General features: G+C 31.7%; 1 protein-coding gene across 5 annotated transcripts in view; it reads right to left on the bottom strand.

Annotated features, from left to right (window-relative positions):
* LOC118189578 (delta-sarcoglycan-like) overlaps nt 1–15,235 on the bottom strand; it is a 181,871-nt gene that overhangs the window by 79,941 nt on the left and 86,695 nt on the right. The window lies entirely within an intron of this gene.

Below are 15,235 nucleotides of genomic sequence, written 5' to 3'. Positions count from 1 at the left end.
ATTACATACTTTTGATGACAGTCTGCATATTTCAGCTCGTCATTTAATGTATTAACACAATAAACATTTTTCTACAGTGGTATTTAATTTTTATCTACGTGCAACTGAACTATTTCGCTCTTCAATTTGTGGGTGAATCTTGAACATGATCTCAAAATTTAAACATATCGGTAAAGTTTTGTCGTACAATGAACGAAAATGTTTGTAATTTGTTTCTTGAAATGATTGTAAATGTTTAGTAAGTATAATTATAAAGACAGGAGGAATCATAAAAATTAGATTTCGTCGTTTATAAAATTTATTGTGTAAAAAGACAAAACAAAAATATTTGTGTCATTTAAAACATGTTTCTTATTGGAAACGTACGCTTACGACAATGGTTGCAAAAAGGGGGGTATCGGTTCGTACGTTTGTGTATACGATGTACATTACATACATGCAGGAATATACGAGTATATTGCTAATAAAGAACTCAATCCCAATTTTCGATGCTTTATTACATAACGACAGGACACAAGTTTATGTCACTTTTTGAGTGTAGAGTTATAATATGAAATTTCAGAGCGTAAGTTTCCTTTATATCGCTTTTTATCATTCTTTCTTAATTTAATTTCAAATTGATTCTTAGGTGATATTTTTAAATGCAAATAAAACAGTACAAATTTCTGCTCATTAAAATAATGTGCGCATTAGCTGTATTAAAGTGACGTGTACGACACAACTTTATTGTACGTATAAATTGGGGCTAATATACAGTATTCCTTTCATGCCTGCAAATTTCAATCCTAAATATATAGAACCTAATATTTTAACTCTGTTTTAATTACATTACTCTTGTAGAGATACACATTACCTCATAACCGAAGTTCCTTTATATTTATAAATCCAATGCCTAAAACAGACTAATTTAAATGAATCTATACTTGATTTTATTTTATTTGTTTTTCAGTTTGGGTCAAATTTTTAAATAAATTTTCATACCCTTGTACTAAAATAATATTCGTAAAATGTTTCATATTCATTTACCTGCAATGAGAATAAAATATACCACAGCAATGTTTTCAAAATTCGTTTTTATTGAAAGCTGAATTCCTTTTCATAATTTCTTCCTTATTTACCGGTTAGACTAATCGTTGCAAATTTCGATCCTTATACCGTTGGAGGGATCGAAGAATATTCTTCTAAATTTTTCTAATTTCTAAATCAATTTACTGAATTTTCGCGGTTTTCAAAAATTTGTTTGATTTTTAGCTGTCATGCGATTGCTAAATATAATGAATTTTTAATCCTAATTTAATTTTTTATTGTTCACATCCTTATGATTTTAAGCGATCAAGAGAGCGAATTTTTAAATCAAACAGAAATTTAGATGAACTGAATGCAAATTTAAGCGATCAAATAGATTGGAAATAAAGATTACAGATAATAAATAAATTAGATACATCTTGAGAAAGGATGACGTCATGCGTACTTCGTTGACAAACTGACTTTTTTTTTTTTTTGCCTTCAGAAATGTTGATACTGTTCCTTATCATTTTTCCTATTCTAAAGACTAAAAAGTATAAAATAATATATATAAAACAGTTTTTAAGTTACACAGATTTAGTTAATTGCACTGTAAAATAAAATGTTCCTATTCAAAATTTTCATGCTCATACATGATTAAAAATAGCATCATGATTCCTATATATAAATTGCTCACCAGCGGCCGAGCGGTAAAGACGCTGAACACTGGTAGTTCGGTCCGAGGTTCGAATCTCGCGAACGAATGGGCGTTTTCGTGGTTTTCCCCATGTATAACGTGTATACGAGCCAGTTTCCCTTAGAAAGTCCTCCACGAAGGCATCCCTCCCTTTAGGCAGATAGCCCTCGTGTGCTTTGCCATAAATGAATAACAGTAATAATCCTATATACAAATTGTATTAGAACTTCAAAAGAATTTCAGGAAATTAGTAATGTTAAAATAAAAATGTAAAAATGATATCATGCAGTTCACTAATTTTTCTTCAACAGTTCGGGTATAAAAATTGCCATTGTTAGCATCTGCACTTTACTTACTACTTTTTATGTTTAATTTTATATAATTAAAAGCATTATGATACCTGAAAATTATTTTCTTGCTTTTCAGTGCATTAACTAAACCGTGAGCTTAAGACGTTTTTACGTATTTTTCATATTGAGAAATTTCACATTATACATTGAATATGCCCTACCCCCTTAGTACTTAACTGTGTTTGTAATACTTACTGACATTCGATATTCAAATGGACATAAGCATGATATTTGAGAAACACCTAAATTACATTCAAAGGTTTTTTGAGAAGGAACAGCGCTTGATTACAATGATTTTATTTTAAGATTTAACCTAAAAGCGGATTTATAATGCACGCGATGAAATTACGTTCTTCCATGAGTCCCCGCGATTTTGATTGTCCACGGAAATTATGGATTTCCTTTTGTTTCTTTCCAAGCATTGCATGCCATTTAAGATTTCACTAAATGGAATTTGAAAGACATGATTAAGTATCTGAAAAGGGGGTCAGAAAGAGAATCCAAGGTTCTTGATTCAGCTGTAATCAAAACAACGGAATTGCGTAATGGAAAATTGCAATAGCGGAATGTATAATCAAATACCTTCTTGTTGTGTGGCAAAGAAGCATTCATCTTATTAAGTATAGTTGCTTCTGAATTCTGACCATTGTGCTTCCTAATACAACACGAGAAATTTAAATTAACTCTAAAAGATTTGTTTCGTTTACATTATGTTCATATTTTCAGGTAGAGGAAGTTGAAACTGACTACATTACACATGGATTTGTTTTCCCGTTACTGGAAATAACGTAGGTCTTCCTTCCAAAGAAATATCTTCATATAACTTTGATATTTATTTCCTTGAACTACTGTAATCTATTGAAAAATTGAGTGGCAGTATTTTAATACCCCAGAAGGATATTAATACATTCAGTTATAAAATTTCTCCGTTAAAAACAAATATCGCAGCTAGACGGTAATGGATAACATTTGCAACATGGGTTATTTTATATGACGGGTATCATAAAAAGTAAGCTTTTAAATAATTTATAGAATGACAACAAAATTGCTAACTCTACCTCTTGTGCGCTGCTTCCGAAATAAATCTAATCATTATGGTGAAAGTTAATAATAACGCAGAGATTACAAGTCTCTGTATATTCTTCTAGTTCTTCCATTCGTTAACTGGCAATAAATGCTTGTCGATATTTTGAAATTTCTCGATATATAGCATTTTAAACTAAAGATTAAAGTGAAGAAACAAATACACTCTTCTATGTTTTAAAAACTGAATTGAAATATATACTTTAAGATCTATCAATAATAAAGATAATCATCTACAAAGATTTTAAAAACTGAGTTTAGTTTTAAATTTATTGAAAAATAAACATTTAATTTTATGAGCTGGAAGCTGTAGATTATTTAATGTATGAATTTACTATTATGCATTTATTTAAGAAGGGTGGTAGGCTAGGTTATTTGAAGATGGAAAAGCCACGAGGGCTATCTGGCTAATAGAAGAGAGGACGTTTTGAGGGAAACTGGCTACATTACACATGGATGAAACCAATCATGCAGCCAGCCGATTAGTCTGCATTCGAACACAAACCAGGTCGAGATACCAGCATTCAGTGGCCTTAACCATTCAGCCACTGGTGGGATTAATTAAGATGAAAAGTAAAATACTTATATGATTAAGTACGTTTAATGCTTTTATAAACTTTTAAATTTAAACTCTTCTTCTTGGTGGTAGACTGAAGATTTTAGGAAGTAATTACTTTTCTATTATTTGCTTCAATATCAGAACTCTTATCATCTTTGATGTGTCTTCAGACTTCTTTGATACAAAGCGCTTTAAGATGAAAATACTGTTGAATCGGTAAGAAACAGTAATTACATATCAAGCTATTACATTGCTTTTTACGCATTGAATAAGACCGCATATTATGCCCACTGCAAAGAAGAGCTATATAGACATTCTATATATAAGCAAATATAAGAAGTTCAATCTATAATTATGCTGTTAAGTCCTCTCGAATTCTTATCTGATCAATTTCTAGTCTATCTTATTTTAATGAAGACAAACCAAAGTTGGTCAAAGCACTGAAAGATATCTTCACCAAGTTTTACTCTTCGGTAGTTATTCAATAACTAAGCAGCATATCGACATAAATGTTGCGAAAACAATACATGTATTACATTAATCAAAGTAATTTCCATAGAATCATCATCAGTTAAAAACAGTTTGAATACTTGCTTAGAACAATATGGTTTGCTAAGAAAGAAGTTAAGGGCTTTCCACGAAATTAAAATTCTTTCAATGCATGGTTTCAAAGAAACACAAAGAATTTTATTTTTGTAACAAATAAATGAAAAGCCTTAACTGTTTCACCATTCTTTGTTGACACTGGAAAAATGGACCTAGAGATTTAGGATAATATTTATATGTCCACGTGCAAGTTTTCTATAGCACCTTTTGCTGAATTATATATAATGTAAGCATTGCGATTAACGTTAACAACACCTTCATTTAATATACGTTTCTTAGTATATAAGAAATGCTTTATTGAAAATTAAAATTTGCATTATTTGCACTAAAATATGATATTCCGGTTCATTCTAAATGCAGATTGTTTACTGCATATTTAAAACCTTACACATCCCAACTACGCTTTCATCTGGATTCTAAAAAAATCAGTTATACAATTCACTGTACAAAATTTCATATTAAAATACTGAAACCACGTTGGAAACATTCTTATTTAAATGATAAATGTGAAAATAAACATGTAGAAGTAGACTGAAATTTTACAGTTATCTTAAAACTACTATTAACGCATTTATATCAAATGAATTAGCATTGATTGCTTCAGATTTTGTTTCACCGTAATATATTTTTGTGTCTGTTTCGGAAAAGTAATCTTTGATCGGCAAGAGATTTTAAATTTCAAAATAAAGGATATTTGGCATAATGTTTTGTTTTAAATAGAAAAGCTAATTAAAGGGCTCTCCTTTCCAAAAAAGGACAGTTAGCAACCATATAATGATATAGCTCAGGATATAGCTCAGGTGATAGTTCAGATATATTTACGATAATAGATTTTCTTAATAAGCAATAAATTACACTGGAACAGTGGGTTTATTCCTAAGCAATAAATCCATTGCTTAAGGGCTAAAAGAATTGACAGGCTTTTTGACACCTACACCCAAACATTTCATTAACTTTACCAAAAGATTGGATAAGTATACATATTAAACTTAATATAAATTAAATAAAAAGGCATATAATTACTAAACTGGATCTGAAGTGTAGCGGAAAAAGTAATTGCTAAGTTAAGAAGCTTTTATGATACTTGCTTAGCAAGAAAGTTTTTCCGGCCCATTTGGAAAAGCATCACTTTCATCACTTTCCTATTTTTAAGGTGCAGAAAGAATCATACCGGATAGCAAAAGTACATATCTATGACTGTAATATAGTACAAACTAATTCTCAGTAGAATTTCAGTGTGTTCAAATCTGTTTCTTAATGCATTTCTCAGAAAAATATTGTCTGTTTAGTAGCAACTTATCACGGTTACAGAAATTATTGTAGGGTCGTCGGTAATAAAAGTCGTTGCTACTTGGATGCTTGACCAGGTTAAGGCATTTCACCATGTCTGGGATACAGGATTGATTTATAAATCAATTCAAATAAATGTCAGTCATAAAATTATTCTTATCAACCAGTCTTTTCTCAAGGATCACACATTTGCCGCTGAATACGGGAATGTAATTACTTTTATAAGATTATTGAGTTTAACTTTTACTAAATTTGAGACTCAGTGCAATACTTTACGTACACCTTGTCACCTACTTCCCGAAAGCAGGAGTGGGTTTTCAATATTAAGCTAGAATATTGAATAGTGATAATCACAAAGAATTATAAAAATCGTCCAAAGGATCATTAACGGTTTGGTAGTTGGCCTTATTGAAATGTGTAGGAAGAAAAATATTTATTTTTATGCTAATTGTCAAACAAATTATCGGCTATGATTCTTTCTCGTCAGCAGTAGGTTTTGCCTGTGGACATTAGCTTCTAAATCATCGGAAAGTCATAAGAATCATTGTGAATCATCATTATCATAAGAATCAATCTGAAAATTTCTTTAATACCTGAATAGTGCACATGCGAAATTTCTACAATAGATAGTTAACTGTACAAAAGTTAGCTTCCCTAATATCCTCAAGAATATTATTTCAAGTAAAGATTCTTTTTTAACATGTCTGCTAGAAGGTGTGGATAAAAGCTGTATTTTTAAGGGCAGAAAATTTTGCAATAATAGTATCTTGAATTTCATTTGCCTGTTTTGAGTTTTGTATCTGTTTTCTTTTATATCTGCATTTGTTCTACAATTTTCATTACTTCTACTGCGAACTTGAGCAGAAGCAGTCTTCCTTCAAGAACATATTGTTATATATGCAACTCTCTCATTTCACAAATTGATTAGAACACTATTTTAATTGTTTTTATAAATTGGAATAAAAAATGTTGCCGTATTTGAGAGTACTTTCTACTTTGGGATAAAAACAATCATCCTATCTGACATAGCAAAAAAATCACACTAAATTTGTCTGTTTTTAAAAGTATGCAAAATAAATTTCTAATAATCTTAGGCTTACTATTTGTTTAAATTTCTTATACATGAATAATGAAATACAGCTAAAACCTTTATGTGAAGATCTTTCATTCAACTTCCATTAAACGTGTTACGACATGATCGGCAGCAGAAAACGATTTTTTCTGTATTCCCAAGTAGATTAAAGAAGCGAAATTTTTAATGGAAAAAAAGAATTAAAAATTTAATGTTTGTTTTAAATTATACAATAACAAGAGGGAAAATGCTGTTACTTTTTAATTATCTTCGAGAAAAGCTTTTGAGCTATTCTAATGTTATCCTATGAGATATGCTCATGGAAGAGTACATACAGATTTCCCCTTCAAAATACTTCAAATTCAACTTTTTGACGCACTTTAATTCTCTATAAAAATATTAAGAATTTAAGAGATTCTTCAATGGTATATTTTTAAATTTTTTACTCTGTTTGTTCATTTATCAAGGCATGGAAATGGTGTTTTCTTTATGTTTTACTTTTGTTCTCTGGAAAACGTTTCGCTCTGAAACTGGTATACAGTGCTTTTATACAATGAATTAGGAAGAAGATCTGAGACTAAAATTAAATATATATTTTCAGTATTTTTATTTAAATTAAGAACTGTAATGGTGGAATTAATACCTGAATAACTTTCACAACTTAGTAAGTAAATTATATATATATTTGTGTGGGAAACAGATAATCCTCGTAAAAATTTGTAAAGTATTATAATGTATTGGGATTTTTATAACATACTTTATGGCATATATAATATAACAATACTTCATAAAATAATTAAAAAATAATGACCTCAAAGAGGGAAAACGGCAAATTGCTGTGACTGAGTCACTAAGCCACGAAATTTTGATTTTAGTATTTTAGTTATTTTCTACGATAGGTTATGTTGAAAACTTCTACATGAAAGTTTTTCTTCCATTAAAACCGTTAAATAGAGAGCTGTCGAATTCTTTGTCAATAAGTGGTTAACCGCACTTCTACCTAGTTTCCTCCTCTTAGTATGGAAAACATTTCCTTTCTTGGAGAAGAGGGACACCTAAAGTGTCACTCTTGAAATTAAGAGGAATTTATTCAAACTCTGTGACAAAGATAGGCTGTTTTTTTTTTGTTTAACTTTAAACTTTATATTGGTATACTTCTCTTCCGATTAGATGAATCAAATTTTGGGGAAATTTGCAGTTTCGTTTGCGGTTGCGCTGTGCTGAAGAAGTGTAAGTTCAATGCCATATAGGCACGTGATAGAAAGGAAGAAAATTGTTATAAAACACAGGAAAGCTGCATCACAACTCAACTAGCTACAGATCTATAAGCCTATTCTCTACTCTTAGCAAAATTCTCGAAAGGCTAATTTGCAGTCGTATCAAGGGTTACCTTGTTAAGATTACCAACAACCAACACGGCTTCCACAAAAATTTCTCGACCACCGCTCAGCTTGTTAACATCACGAAATTCGTCGGCGGAGCTTTAAATAACAAAATGAGCGCATCTATTCTGATGCTAGACGTGGCCTTTGATCGCGTCTGGCATATAGGGCTTATATATAAACTCATCCAGATGGACTTGCCCTGTGAAATAGTTCTTATGCGAAGTTCCTTTCTACAGAATAGTACATTTTCAATCAAACAAAGAGACATGATTTCAAGTGTAAGCAGTGGAGTGCTTCAAGGTTCGATAGGACCGATATTATATAAGTTTATCCTGGTTAAATCTCGCAGACAAAATCATGCTTTAGCTAAGCTCCAGGTAAAGATCCCAGAAATAGAGCATTGGTGGGCTAAATGGAAAATTAATATACAGGCTGAGAAATCACAAGTGTTGCATATCAGAAAATTCCGCACTAGGGATCACATCAATAACAACTTCACTCTCCTCAATCATCAAGTCTCTAAGGTACACCACGCAAATTACCTGGAAGTCACTTTAAATCGCTCTTTCACCTAAAGTTCTCATATTAGCAGAGTTCGCAGCAAGGAACTGGGAGTCACTATACGATTACACTCACTTCTTAAAGATTAGCTTCTTTCTTTCGTCTGGAAAGGGCAAATCTACATATCGATCATTAGACCGATCTTGATATATACATCACCAACTTGGAATGGAAACTCCCAGTTGCAAGATGTCACATGAGTCGACAGTCTGTCATCAGACTACATTTGATAGACCTGTGCTTTGATGAACTATTACGTTCAGAAATCAAACAACAAAAATCAGCGTTATATTTTCAAATTTTCACAGGACTAGTTTCGATGGTTTTACCGAACCACCATTGTCAGCTGCAAAAGCGCAAATGAAAGAAATGATAACTATTATGTTTCAAAGAACACTTATTTCAGTAAATTTAAACATGATTTAATTTTCTCATCAAACTTAATAGGTCATTTGGATTCCTTTTAGAATGTCTTGAACACGCAAGATTCTGAGCTGAAATATGAGCGAAACTGTAATTATTTTCATTATTTTGATATATCGCATGTGTATTAACTGTAAATATTGTACAGATTTTACTCAACTCAGCTGTGAAATTACAACATTACTCAAGTTTTGTAATTATAAAGGTGCTCTAGATATGAAACAGATTTTTATAGACAGATTTCTGACCAGTTTTATGGCAGTCTCAGATGCAAAGTGCCTCGCTTAGCAACCAATTTGCCCCATCTTTAATTTTGATACAATTGTGAAGAACCGTTAAGAGTGAGGCCCCAAGTCGGATTCATTGATTGATCTGGTAAAAGCAGAGTAATTCGCAGCTATACACCAGAATAAGGAACCAAAACATCAAAGCATCAAGAAATTTGTGAAGATTGTGTGTCCTTCAGATGTGCCTATCCGGGGTGTATGTCGTACCTAGTTATCGACGTGGGCAGTAGCCGTGATTCTCTCAGCATGGTGCTGCATTGCTATGCATGGAATTTTGAGATTGAAACTAGCTGTCGATAGGAATAAGAATCTAGCATATTGTTCCAGACAGCATTTGTCTGAAGTGTGATGGCATTATTGCTGTTAAGTATCTTCCGACATACCAATCAAGTGCTAGTCAACTGTTATTCATCTTCATGTTATGTGTTTTCCTCACATGCCGTAGGCTGACGTATCCTGTTCCTCTCTTTTGTTAAGTTCAAGGAAACTACCCATTGAAATTTATATTTAACTGACAGCAAATATGCTTTTTTGGTAGACAACCAAATTTTATACAACACTACTATTAACATCACTCAAAATTAAAATTAAACAGTTTATGAAGTCCAGTTAACCAAGGTTCCCAAGAAGCTCTTTAGAGATATACGTCTAAGTTGTAAGTCAAACGTATGTCTTTTAGTGTATAACAAGGTAAGCAAAATTATTTCTTTCTTCCTTGACTTTACTGAAATTGTGTGTAACTAATGAAAATGATGAACCTAATATGCAAACTGAAAATTTGTACAATAGAAAATTTGTGAAATGTGTTCCAAGTGTGTGTTCCAAGTGAAAATGGTTTTAACCCAATCAGAACTAGTGAGTGGGCCGTTAATAAAGCCTGGAAATTTCGAACCTAATTAAGCTGAATTTGACAAGTCGGTCTCTGTAGATCAAAACGGTTTAGCAGTAATTGCTGTAACTGTAAAAACCATCGGAGATATTGCACAGTAAAAAATTTCATACGAAGCGTGGATGAAACTTCACAAAATTCATCAGTCTAAAAGCCGTATAATTAAAGTTAGCATTATGAAGCAATTTATTTAGAAAAAAATGAATGCTAACGGGAAAATGCAGGATTACTTAAATTCTTTCTTCGAAATTATAGGTAAACTTGCAGAAACGGGACTTGAAATACAAGAAGAACTCGTAACTATTTTACTATTATGCAGGTTAACTGAAGAATTTGAAAGTTTTAGAAACGCGATAGATAAATTGCCTTACATAAACACACTAAAAGTTATGTTATTAGAAGAATCAAAATCGCCAGTTTACAGCACACAAAACAACTTAGAGCAAGGTGCGTTGGTTAATAAATACCGCGAAAAATAATTCTAAAAATGCGAAAGATTTTAGTTGCTACAACTGCAAGTGAAAAGGACACAAAATGTTAGAAGAAATAAAAGCCAAAATCCTGTTCAGTCAGCATGATAAATATAACGAGAGAATTAATAACACGTAATTGGTACATTGATTGAGTAGCAGCCGCACACATGTGGAATGACAGAAGTAAATTCACATTAATAACTGATATAAATACGAATTTTTAGAAATCTAAGGGAGAAGGGAAGTTGAATTTTCACTACAAATAATACGTAGCTATGTATTATAGGTTCCTACCTAAAAATGAACTATAATTAATTTAGTAACTCCACTAAAATGTACTGCATTATAAAAGATGAAAAGATGATGCTCGATCTAAAGATATTAAAATGTCATAATGAAATCCTTATTTGGAAAATTTTTACCAAATGTTGACTAATAAGTTTACAATTGCCGAAGAAAACGTACACAGTAGACGGTAATATCCTTGAACTCTTACACACTGATATTTATGGTCCCATGGATGTCACATCTTTTGGTGGTACAAAAATATTCATGACATTTATAGACGACCAATCGCAGAAAATTACTATATGTGCTCTACGGAAAAGGTCCGAAGCCCTTGAATTATTTAAGAAGTACATATTTCATGCTGTAAAACAAACGGGAAAACAACACAAAATACTCGGTAGAGGTTATGCGAAAAAATTCAAAACCCGCGAACTGAGGCAATTCTTAGGAAAGGCAGCTAAACGCTAGTTTGGCTGATCTTTGGAATATTGCAACAGAAAAAGAGTTGCAAAACTCGTCATTCGAACCATAGTTAAAATCTGGTCAGATGTCCGCTGTTCAAATCGAAATTACACCAAACAATGCGAACAAAAATGGTATCAATAGCTGCTTTCATCCGTAACAGATGTCTGCTAAAAGCTGCCCAGAGACACCTAGAGAAATTTGGTATATAAGAAAGAATTCAATATCGCACTTCAGAATCATAGGAAGCAAAGGTTTTGCACTAACCAAGTTCAAACAGAAAAAAATAAATTTCTTCCGAAAAGTGAAAAATACTTTCTTATTGGATATTCTGAGGAAATAAAAGCATACATAATTGGACTGTACATAGGGTCATAAAATGTGGTGTCTTTCCGTAATTGAATAACTTTGGCTTAAACAGTCTCTTGTTTACGTCAAATGTGGATATAGTCTGCACGAATGTGGATGGAGATCAGATCTGCAGACTGTAACATAATTATTACTGATGTAGATGATCTGATAATTATAACTAAAAGAGAATTCTGTATGATACACATTAAGAAAACTCACAGCAAAACTTCTGAAATGACGAGATTCTGGTAGGGTAATATAAAATAGTGTTTAAGGGGACTCATACATCTCAAACCCCTCATGATCTTCGGATATGTGACTGTTGCAAGAATTTGGATATTTTATTTATTTTAAAAGCAATTACTTCCAACTTTTTACAGCTGACTACATATTATAGCTGCGTTAGAAACTAGTAACCAGAAAGTTTGTGTTGCCACAAATATTTTTGTAATTTAATCCTCTTTGTGACAAAATATTTCGCCATGTTTCCACCTTGCGCGCATGATATTTTAAAAATGGCTCATGGTACATTCTTGAAATTTGATGGAATTCTTTATATGGGCACTATTTTCGAACTGAACCAACAATCTAATAAATATTTTAATATTGAAAACTTTTATGGACATTACAAATTTTGTTAATAAAATACATTTTATAAACTCAACTCAAAATAAAATAAAAATTGAACATGAAATTTTTAGAATTTTAGGTTAACAGTAATTTCCAAATGTCATAAAATCTATATATTAAATATAGAATTAAATTATGAAACAGAATGTTTTAAATTGTGGGCGCAAGTTGGAAACATGACGAAAAATGTTGTCACAAAGCGGATTAAATTATAAAAATATTTGTGGCAACACAAACTTTCTGATTACTATTTCAGAAAGCAGCTATATTGTGTAGTCAGCTGTAAAAGGTTGGTAGTAATTGCTTTTAAAATAAATAAGTTATCCCAATTCTTGCAACAGTCACCTATTCGAACATCTTATGGGTTTTAAGGTGTATGAGCCCCCTTAAGCATCAACACTGAACAACATGAAGATGTACTAATTAGCAAAATTCAGTACATAAAAGAACTCTTGACTAAGTACGGTATGCAAGAATGTAAACTTATACGAAAATCGTTAGACTCTACATTAATCTGTGCGAATTTTCAAACAGCGCCAAAGAAAATAAAAATGTGGACAAAAATAAGTATCAGTCCTTAATCGATCTGTAATTTACTTAGCTGTACCTACATGACCCGACACTGCAAATTCTGTTAGTAGACTAAGTCAATTCAGTAATTCAAAATTCGTTCATTGGATTGAAGCAACATGCATACTACAATATCATAAATCTACGTTAAAAGTCAAGATAACTTGTCCCAAAACAAATGAAAGTCTTAAATGTTAGGCAACCTCGGATTGGGCTGAAAAAACTCGACAAGAAATCTTTTAGTGGATATAGTTTCATATTAGCAGGAAACCCGAATTCTCGGGAATCACGTAAGCAAAGAATTGTAGCGCTATCAATTACTGAAGCAGAATACATACAGTTAACTGAAGCTCAAAAAGAAACGATTCACTTGCGTTGGGTATTAAGAGAGCTAGGGCTTCAATTTTGTTATATAATGATAATCAAAGAGCATGATATTTGGTGAAAACTCCAGTTCATCATTCTAGAATAAAACACATTGATACACGTTTTCATAACATTAGGGAGCTACATAACAAAAAGGAAATTGATATTATGCAGAAATGCGCTTTTAATGAAGATTCTCGTATGTTTTATTGAAGTTAATATTAATTAAGTGTGTTAATGGCTAATCTCGAATGTTTTAATTTTTTCAGCTCTGCGAGGGAGAATGCAGGGAAATCTGCGGCTGCACAGTGCTGAAGAGGCGTAGAATTCAACGCTATATGGTTCCGCGGTAGAAATTTGTGAAGACTGTGCGAGTCCTCTCGTCTGAGATGTGTATCATACCTGGTTATCGACGTGGCCAGTAGCCATTGATTCTATCCAGCGTGGTGCAGCAATGTGATGCATGGAATCCTGACATGGAAAACAGCTGTCGATAACTATAGAATAGGAATAACAATATAGCAGATTATCTTGGACAGCATTTATATGGCGTATCATATGAAATCGTTGCAGTCAAGCATACTGCGAAAAAAAAAAGGGACAGTTTTAAATCTCCCGTTCTACTGGGCCGATTCAAATTTCGTTTACGATATACATATTCAAATTTCGTTTTCCATGTATCGAAAGCGCGACTTAGGATTATACTATATTAGATTTATACAAAGCATTGCTCTAACATAGATATTTTGACATAAAATGAACGTTTTCTGAAATAACATACCAATTTGTTTACATATTTCGATTCTACGGCCCAAATTCTACCTAAATATTAAATTTTATAAACTTTGGTATGAAATTTATCGAAAAATTCAAAATTTTACTAGACACATTTTTTTCAGTTTGCGCCAAGCATATTTCACTTGTCGAACTTCTTAATGTACGGCAATATAATTTTCTTTTCCCTTCCAATGAGTGTCACATCGTTCCTACCTTTTTACATTGCGGATGAGAGGGAATAAAGTCCCCATCGTTCCTACTTTCAAATAATTTTAACAAAATACCTAAACCACATTTCATGTTATCGCTTTCAACAAATATGCCAAATTTCAAAACTCGCCAATGTATAAATTCACGTATATCTTCGGAAATTTTAAACAAAAAATTCTAATTTTTTGCAGGTATACTTGGAAATACATCTACTTTAAGATGGTGGTAAAAATGTTATAAGTTATAATTAAAAAGTTTTTTTTTCGAAAATTTATAAAAGTTATTTAAAAATACAAATTAAAAAAATAAATCATAAAAAATTTGGGAATGTTATTTGGAATGAAGCTAAATTTCGAAACGTGAAAGAAAGAATCAAATAAATTTAATAAAAAAGAGATATTTATAAATACATACCAAACTCAATTAACACTGAGGAGCTAAAATTTTGAAAGTTAATTTCTTAAAACTACTCGTGCGACTTTTACAAAACTTGGCAGTTTGGCGTAATTTGAATCGTAAAATGGAAATATGAAAAAAAAATTGGCATGTCATTTCAGAAAAAGTCCGGTTTTATGTCAAAATACCTATGTTAGAATAGTGCTATATATAAATCTAATACATAATCTAAGTCGCGCTTTCGAGACATTTAAAACGCAAGTTGAATTTCCTCAATCGTCCCAATAGAACAGGAGATATAGAACTGTTACTTTTTTTCCTGCAGTGTACCTGCAGACATACCAGTTAACTGTATATCACCTGTTAAACATCTACTTTCTTCATGTTATGTTTTTAATAGATTGACATATTTTGCTCGTCTGTTTTCTTAAGCTCAAGGAAAGAAATAATTAAAGTTTATGTTTAACTTAATCAAGTAGGGTCCTTTGGTACGCAACCAAATTTT

This window comes from Stegodyphus dumicola, chromosome 8 (assembly GCF_044657685.1).
Source record: "Stegodyphus dumicola isolate Sdum_Otavi_A_Nest chromosome 8, ASM4465768v1".
In the NCBI taxonomy this organism is placed as follows: domain Eukaryota; kingdom Metazoa; phylum Arthropoda; class Arachnida; order Araneae; family Eresidae; genus Stegodyphus; species Stegodyphus dumicola.
The sequence above is the reverse complement of the archived record's forward strand: the minus strand, read 5'-3'. Positions and strand labels throughout refer to the sequence as shown.